Here is a 7,918-nt window from a genome sequence, read left to right as displayed (position 1 = left end):
CTTACTCAACTTTTTTTGGACTGTATCAAAGTATGCTCGACTGTCTCCCTCTCTAGCATTAACTACAGTTCAAGAGATGAAAGGCCAAAATCACGCAACGTAGCCCTCTGCTATAGCTGCGCCGCCTGTGTGAGCGGATAGGAAGCTAATCCTGTTGCCGCCCGGTGTTGTGTAGCTACTCCACACCAGATGGCAGCACCACGCCACGCCAAGCGCTGATGCATTGTTCCGCAGAGCATGGCCTACAACGAGGCGGGAGGGCGGAGAGCTTCGAAAATTTCTCGTGTGGCCGTCGTCGTCGTCTTCGTTGTGTTGTTGGAGCTGTGCCGGCGTTCGCGCGTCGCCGCCGGTCTCTGTTGTGTGTAGCACCGCGTGCGTCCGAGGAAGGGAACGGCGTTGTCTCCGTCCGTGTGTGCTGCTGTTGTCTCGACTCGTCCAGTCTGTGTGCCGGCGGTCTCGTGTGTCTCTCTGCAGCCGCCGTGGTGTCGTGTGGCCCTTGTGTTTCTCCCAGTGCCCGTGATCCGATCCTCGCCCGCTGACAGACGGCGTTCGGTCTCTCGCCTTGCTTCGCTGCCGGCATCTCTGCGGGCGAGGCGAACAATGCACGCTTTGCGTGGTGCGTGAACGCGGTGGACGGAGTCACCTACTGGATTCTAGCCACCAGGTAAGGGCCGACACTTTTCCGCGCACTTGCGTCGACTCGATGCTAAGACCACTTTGAAATTTCGGGTCGGAAAACGTTTCGTGAGAGAGAAACAGAGGAGTTGTTGGTACGGCGCGCGGCGTTTGACAGCCGAGAAGGTGCGTGCTTTTTTTTTTTTTTTTTTGAAAGCCAGTTTTACGACTCACGTGGGGACAAAACACGAGCGAGCACGTTTCAGCTCGCGCGCGCGGCTAGTTCGTGACAGCGCCTGACGACGTTACGCTTAGTGAATGGAAGTCTGCTGTCGGGTTTATATTCCCACGATATGAAGCCGCGCCGTCGACGTCCTTTCCAGAAACGCCAGCTGCAGATTGGCTCGAAGGCGCCGTATATATATATATATATATATATATATATATATATATATATATATATATATATATATCCTCTGCTTTGCCTGTCAGTATCGCCACGCTATTTTGCAGACACAGCATTACGAGTCTGTATGTGAGGTTTCGTGGCGGTTTCCGGTCCTGGGCGACAGCTGTGTAGCGCTCCTCTTAAAATTTGTAATGACTCTGTAATTTGAAGCCTCCCGGCGCGTTCTTTTTGCACCAGAAATCTGTTTAGTGAGTTATCTGCGCTATTAATGCGCGTCAGCTGGAGTTCATGTTCTCTGAAAGGTGCAGTTACTGCGCCTTTTCGTCTGAACCATAACGTATTCAATTAACTGTGTGTAACCTTCCGCCCTAAGTAATCAAATAATTATTTGCTGTGCGCATACGTTCATTAAAGTTTGTCAGCTTTCGCAATAATAGTTAGCCGCTGTTATCACTAGATCTGAAGGCGATACTTATGGGACCAACGTAAGCACTACCAATTTGCTTTGTGCCATATTGGTGACTAGCCATATTCGCCTTAGATACCCTAGAGCGCGACAGACCGTTTCGCAAACAACTAAAGCATGGTTTATTGAATACTAGCACCAGTCGGTGTGCGTATTAGCTTTCGTGACTGCCGTATCATTTGATTAGCTATGCTAAAATCATCTGCAGAACACTCGACCAAGCGGATGTTGTGCTGATGAAATAATCATTGTCGTGTATCCACTTGGCCCTGCTCTTTTTCGGCTGCAATGGTCGCTGTGAAAATGATTGATGAGCCGATATGTATAGTTTCTTATCCGTATCGCTCACTCCGCGCACCTGCTAACGCTTTCGCGCACCTGATAACGCTTGGCAGGCGCCATATCTTACGGCGTCGTCTGCTCGCATTTGCGAGCCGAAAATGGCCTCAGATTTCTCGTGTCCCCGTCGAGGAAGGAGTCTTGCGTGCCTGAGTGGTCCGCTGCGTGTTCAGCAGGCTGGGATTAGGTGAAACCCCGCGGCTTCGACGCTTCTCATCTCGTTAAAACGCCGAAATCGAATCAAGAGGATGCCGCGCTGGTATTATCCGTTTGCATCTTGCGATGCCGGCGAGAAGAGCCGTAGGAGGAGCGGGCGCTATGGAGCTTCCGTCGCTTGGAGACGGCCTCTCATCGACTGGGCGCCCGGTGCGTAAAAGCGGGCTTCTGACCTACATTTCCTCTCTCGCTTCTGGATGCGATCTCCGTTTTCTTCCTTTTTCTTTTTTTCAATCTCGATTCACCGGCGTCTTGCTCTGCGTGCCTTCCGCTTATGTAGTTGCAGCACGGAGCTGCGAATTTCGGTGCTATTTCCCCCCCCCCCCCCGGTTTCTTGGCGTTTTGTTAAAGCCCCCGCTGACGGCGGCTATGGCGAAGGGTGTGTTTTCATGGTGCCAACCTCGCGTGAATTTTTTTTTCTTCTTTGGCTCGTGTCGTTTCCTTCGCTTCTGGTTGCTTTGGCGCAAGGTGTCAGCGCTTTTCGTTTTTTTGTTATAGAATTTAGTTTATTTTTCGACAAAATCGACGGAGCGGAAAGCTTGGCTGCCCGTACTACTGTACGGAGCGGTGGCCGGCAAAGAAAGAAATGGGCGCGTCCAAACCGCGTGATTTACTGCTTGGCTTCGTCTTCTACTGTACTGGCCGAGCTTGCGGCGCTCCAAAACGCTCGATCGAGCTTTAGCGATGCGCATACCATCTGTCTCAGCGCCAGTCCGTCTGCGCCGCGTGTGTTGGATTTCGACCTCCACGTTCGTCTGGAAGATTCGGAAGGTTCGTCTGGCACGACGAACGTCCGCGTATCGAAGGCCGTGACATCGGTAATGTTGACCGACGCGTAAAAAAAAAAAAAGAAAAAGAAAAGAACAGTGGCATATTTTACGGAAAATTTGACACGTGCTGGCTTCGCGGTGGTTTTCGAAGTGACCTGCAGTGGGTCTCGGATTGCGCTCTTGACCTTTCGAGGACTATCATGACCGGCGTCTCGTGTTGAGGCAAGTGGGCCATTGAATGCGTTTGTTTTTCGATGCACCTTGTGTCTGGATAAACGGCGAAATGGGTCGCGGTTCGCTATTTTTGTTGACGTGGCCACCAGGGTTGCGTTGTCGACTTGCTTGTTCATCGAGTCGAGGCATGTTATAGCGTGAAAAATATATAAGGGTGAATGAAAGTTTTTGTCTATTTTTTTAGTCGTACTTGAAGAGCGTGCGCGCTAAAAGGAAAGATGACAAAGCAAATGAACAAAACAAAACGGAGTATGGGGTGACATCGTGCTCCTGTGGTCAGAATCCGGAGTGATGTGCGACTTTTGCTTCTTGTTTGTGCGTATTGCTTTGATTGCTGTCTGTGCCTCGGTTAAGTAGAGCCAGGACGGTACTACTCAACTATGACGTGTTGCAGTAAAACGGCAGCGTGAGCTCGTCACACAGAACAGAACAGGCGATATGTGTTATTCGGTTTGTGAGTAGAATAAGAACGCAGCCGTATTGGTAGTTAGGTTGTACTGCCATGGGCCGTGACAACGTAAAACTATTCCAATCTATTTTGATTCCAAATCCGCCGTGAGACCGTCGGGATAGATAAAAATTTCTCGGGCCTCGTCCACATATGGACAGGACCTGTGCCATTCTTGCCTGTCACGAAGGGCTACTGGCGCAATTGGAATTAGAAAAGAAAAAAAAAATATAATATAGTCTTATGTTATCCCGCCCCATAGTTCCCTGTCAATAGCAACGTTGGCAGGTGAGGTACAAATGCTGTAAATGTGAACACGGACGCTACGAAAGCGTCCGTAGATGACATGCCGCGGCGGCTGCATTTCGATGAGGGCGAAATGAAAGAACACGCGTGTACCATCGTTGGGTGCACGGTTAAAGAACGACAGGTGGTCGAAATTTATCCGGAGTGGCCCACTACGGCGTGCCTCATAATCAAATCGTGGTTTTTCATGTATAACCCCGGACTTTCATTTTATTGAACATTTGAGATCGCGCAGACGCGCACAAAAGGGGTCTCAGAATTAATGACAGCCGAGCACTGTGTCAATAATTTACCCTTGTAAAGCGCTGCTATGCGGGCTACACAATTTTTGACGCCGTAAAAATGAGCCGAAGGAAGGCGCTCGCACCTCTGACGGGCCGAGAATGACGTAACGGAAAAACGCGCTCGCTCAACGTGATGCCAAATTTGCCCGCGTCAAACAAATGGCCCTCAAAGAGAGCTTCGCTCTAAAATATGCAATTACAGCAGTCCCACTATAGCCTCGCATCCTCGTAGCTTACAGCGACAGCTTACAGAGGTGGCAGAGAAAAGCACGCGTACTCGAGTTGGGCCCGCGACGACACCCTGCTGACGTCACCGCGTTCGGTTGTTTGATGTGTGTGGTGTGTGCGTATTTGAACATAATCCTGTTATGATCGTGCGCCTCCATCTTCGGGGCAGGCAGAGACAGCGCGTGGTCGTCTGGTGCTGAATGGATGGATGGATGTTATGAGTCTCCTCTTTGGAACGGGGCGGTGGGTTGCGTCACCAAGCTCTTGTTAGTTTACTGCCTTATGTCCTACGTATGTTAAAAAAAAGAAAGAAAAACCCAAGACGCATTGCCATAACCAAAGTATCCGAACCCCTGTTGTGAACTTTGTTTTTGTACGCCTCCGATGTTTGTCGTTTCCCTGCTCTTCGTCCACCAATCTTCCAATCGCTTCTTACTAATCTTTATTGCGGGCATATTTACTTTCCCCTTGCTCTCGCTGAGCCCATGATGATGATGATGATCGTACTGGCCCTCCCCTTTGGAACGGGTGGTCACACTCGCTGTGGCCTGGCCGAAAAGCTTGAAGACAGAGATAGATAGGGATCGAGGAGAGAGGGAGGAAAGAGGGCAACTGTCACTCGCTGGCCGATTTCCACCACATTTGAAGCCGAGCCTTGGCTTAATTTGCAGTGTTACTGCGCCCCCTGGAGACCAGAAACTGGAGTCCCGGCATGTCAGCGCTTCTCGAAAAAAAAAACAATAAAAAACAAGGGCTGTCGGCTCACTTTTCGTTCGCTCGAACCCGAGCCCAAGCGAAGTGCAGTTGGGGAGAGCCCGACTAGCGTGACCTCGTTCCCACGCCGGCGATTGTAACTCCGTCAGCGTCGTCGATCATTCCCTTTGGCGTGCCGCACTCCTCGGTTCGAGTGAATGAGCGCGGGGCGCAGAAAGCGCGAGTTGCTGACAATTCGCAAACACTCGGTGACATAAAACTGTTACCCGCCGTGGTTGCTCAGTGGGTATGGTGCTGGGCTGCTGAGCACGAGGTCGCGGGATCGAATCCCGGTCACGGCGGTCGCATTTCGATGGGGGCGAAATGCGAAAACACCCGTGTGCTTAGATTTAGGTGCACGTTAAAGAACCCCAGGTGGTCAAAATTTCCGGAGTCCTCCACTACGGCGTGCCTCATAATCAGAAAGTGGTTTTGGCACGTAAAACCCGAAATATTATTATTATTATTATAAAACTGTTGGGCTTCACTGGGGCGCAGGCAAACAGGACAGGAACGCGGATGCCTACAGGGCCACCGCGTTATGCGCGAGATTAGAGTGACGCCTATCCAGCGCTGGTAATTGTATCGAAACAAGCACGCATAAAGGGAGCTTTTTTTTAAAGTGCGTTCGAAATTTTTGGAAGTATATCGCAGAAGGCGTAACTCATTTGTTCAAAATTGATTTTACCAGAGCAGCAGGATTAAAAAAAGGGGAAAAAATATTCGAAGCATTATCTAGACCGGTGATTCTAAACGTTAAAGCTAATAATTTATTCAACCGAAATATTCGCGAGGCGATATCAAACTGAACTTGAGACTTTAAAAGCCTGGTCGTGCGAAGCATTCATAACCGTGCGTACGCCCACACGCTGACGCAGCTAATTTGACCTAGAAAACGGACACTGAAATGCCAGGGAGCGCATATCAGCATCACGACCCCAAGTATACGCACTGTCCCGAAAGGGCGCGCGACCGGCTTTCTCAAGCCGCCATCTTTCTCTCTGACCGTCGATTTAACGATCGGTCTCCGCGGAAACTGTTACCGATCGTGGAGTGATTACTCGCCTGCGCCGATAACGGCATGGGACGAAATTCAGCAGCGTTTACTGTACCGTCTGCTGTCAAAAGGGAATGCCTATATTCACAATACCCGCACTATTCGATAGGCACGTGAAGAATGTTCGAAATTTTGAATACGCATCGTACAGTCTTTGCCGTTCCATTCGTATTCTATTCGAAAATTCACCATTCGACACTGTCGAACGTTCGTTTCTGTTCGAATACAAGGGGCACCATTTATTGGAGCCTCGAGGGAGACAGACCGATAAAGGTGAGGGCATTTGCTCTAACGTTTCTGCTGCAGAAGGGCTGCGGTGGTTGCGCAGATGTACTTTTTTTTTTTTTTGAGTGAGCGCACGGAGAAGCCAACATCTGATCAGTAATTTCCAGTGGTTCAGTACGAATGCGCCGCTCTTGAAACTCATTCGCACCGGCGACTTGAGGAGGTCGGGATGGCCATTTGCGACGGGCGGCGGATGCTCCCACCTGCAAGTGCGACCACGGCCAGTCGCCGTCTGCTCGGAACTGGATCACCACGCGAAATAAGTAACGGCCTATACCGACGTCCTGTTCCTGCGCATCTGATTGATTCGGCAGTGTTGAGACTGTGGACGCGCTACTGAGCCAAAATGGTCGCTTTTCGAGAAAAGCGACCATTTGCGAGCGCGTTTGCCGCTCGACTGCCTTGGCAAACACCGTGCGGTGTGCTGTCACACTCATCTCTTTTTACTCTCGCACGCGCGTGTTTGTTGCCTTGTGTGCTTGTTTGTGTGTGTGTTAACGTGGGCTTCGTGCGGCGCGCTGTTTCATTGCTTTAATTTTCACGATGTACCAGGTAACTTGAAACGATCCTTTGTTCCTTAAAAGCTGCTCTGCTGATTTGACGTCCAGTTGCGAACGACATTGCATGTATACGTTTAGCAAATCATGTAAAGGGGTGAGTCAGTTTGAGTGTAGAAGTTAGGGCATTTGCTACCTTTCGCCTTGCTTTTCTTAGCCGTCTTCTACGTACTGGATGCAGCTGCAGTGGCGCCGAGCATTCAGCAATGCACACGGGGTCCGTCAGGGAAATTATGTTGAAAGCCGTGACGGCGCACTCCCCCCTCCCCGAGTCAGTGCGCAGAGAGACAACAAAGGACGCGTCAAAAGTGTGTTTCGTGGAAGTCAGCCGTGGCGTAGGGTCCTTAACTTAGGGTGGAATGGAATTCCGCTGGATGCGGGTTTTTGTCGCCCACGTCGATGCAGTGTGCCACCAACCGGTAACTGTTCGTTGAAGCGAGCACGATGGGGTGCAATTAACCGGCAGCGAGTGACTGCAAACGCTTGCAGGGTTTGACGAGGTGAGTGTTGCTACCGTTGGGGCGGCGAAATGCAGACACAATCGAAGAACGTGTGCGTTTTTGTTGCGGTTGTTCGACCGAGCGAGATCGGACCATTAAATACGGGCGCTTGGGACGAGACGGGAGAAGCTGTCTGGGCGCAGTCCGGCCGGACTCTTTGCTTGCGGAAGCAGACGCTGTCCTCCAGCAGACCCTGGCTCGTCCTTCGCGCTGCCACCGTGCACGGGGTGGATGGATGGATGTTATGAGCGTCCCCTTTGGAACGGGGCGGTGGGTTGCGCCACAAAGCTCTTGCTATTATAGTGCCTAATATCCTACCTAGGTTGAAAAAGAAAAAAAAAGCCACGACGAATTCCCATAACCTAATTTTCTGACCGTCATTCGGGCCATCCAGGAGCGCCATCTCAAAGCACCACCACGAACATCCAGCCCTAACTGGGTTTCTCAATTT

General features: G+C 50.8%; 1 protein-coding gene across 1 annotated transcript in view; it reads left to right on the top strand.

Annotated features, from left to right (window-relative positions):
• Window positions 1–213: 213 nt before the first annotated feature.
• Window positions 214–7,918, top strand: part of LOC142563863 (growth arrest-specific protein 2-like) — a 245,389-nt gene continuing 237,684 nt past the window's right edge. Inside the window, exon 1 of the mRNA XM_075674538.1 lies at window positions 214–664. The gene's annotated coding sequence lies outside the window, so the exon portion shown is untranslated. The remainder of the gene's footprint in view (window positions 665–7,918) is intronic.

The sequence above is a fragment of the Dermacentor variabilis genome, chromosome 11, assembly GCF_050947875.1.
Source record: "Dermacentor variabilis isolate Ectoservices chromosome 11, ASM5094787v1, whole genome shotgun sequence".
NCBI lineage: Eukaryota > Metazoa > Arthropoda > Arachnida > Ixodida > Ixodidae > Dermacentor > Dermacentor variabilis.
This window is presented reverse-complemented; position numbering and strand designations above follow the sequence as displayed.